Genomic DNA, 814 nt, shown 5'->3' on the forward strand with positions numbered 1-814 from the left:
TTTTTTTTTTTTAATTAAGCAAGGACTTTCGATACCAACACTCCATTTTTAGGAATTTACGGAATGACATTTCATAGCAATTTTCTACAACATTAAGTTAAATATTTTTTTTATCAAGTTGACGTACCCATCCATATTAAATTTTTTTTCTAAAATATTCTACTCCACATTGATGTTCCATTAATTCTCTCTGCTAGTATATGGCATGATAAAACCATATTTTTTTTGCATATAACGCTACCATAGGCAATTAACAATTTACTTATTCTGCAAAGCTCAACTTATCTCGATTTGTTTTTCATCATCCACGTCCATATGAAAGTTTTTTTCTAAAACATTTCTACAGCGCATCGATGTTCTTCTAAATTCTCTCTGCCAGTATATGGCATGCCAAACCACATTTTTTGTATATCATACAGCCATAGGAAATAAGCAGCTCCCTTATTCCATAAAGCGCAAATTATCCCGATTTGTTTTTCACCATCCACGTCCATATGAGAGGTTTTTCTTCTAAAACATCTCTACAGCGCTTCGAGGTACTTTTAAATTCTATCTGCTAGTTTATGGGATGCCGAAACAATATATTTTTTTTGTACTTCACACTACCATAGGCAATAAGCAATTCACTTACTCCATAGAGCTCAAATTATCCTGATTTGTTTTACATCACTTCATAACGAAAACTCATAAAAACTCAACTCAACCGCTATATAATATCGAACAAAAGCACATACATACATAAATACCATAGATTTAGAAAAATAGTTTTAATTCTAAAATAATTTAAATCTATATTCATAAGTTTCTCTTACAA

This window comes from Rhagoletis zephyria, unplaced genomic scaffold, assembly GCF_001687245.7.
Source record: "Rhagoletis zephyria isolate East Lansing unplaced genomic scaffold, Rhagoletis_zephyria_1.1 Rzeph_scaffold_25597, whole genome shotgun sequence".
NCBI lineage: Eukaryota > Metazoa > Arthropoda > Insecta > Diptera > Tephritidae > Rhagoletis > Rhagoletis zephyria.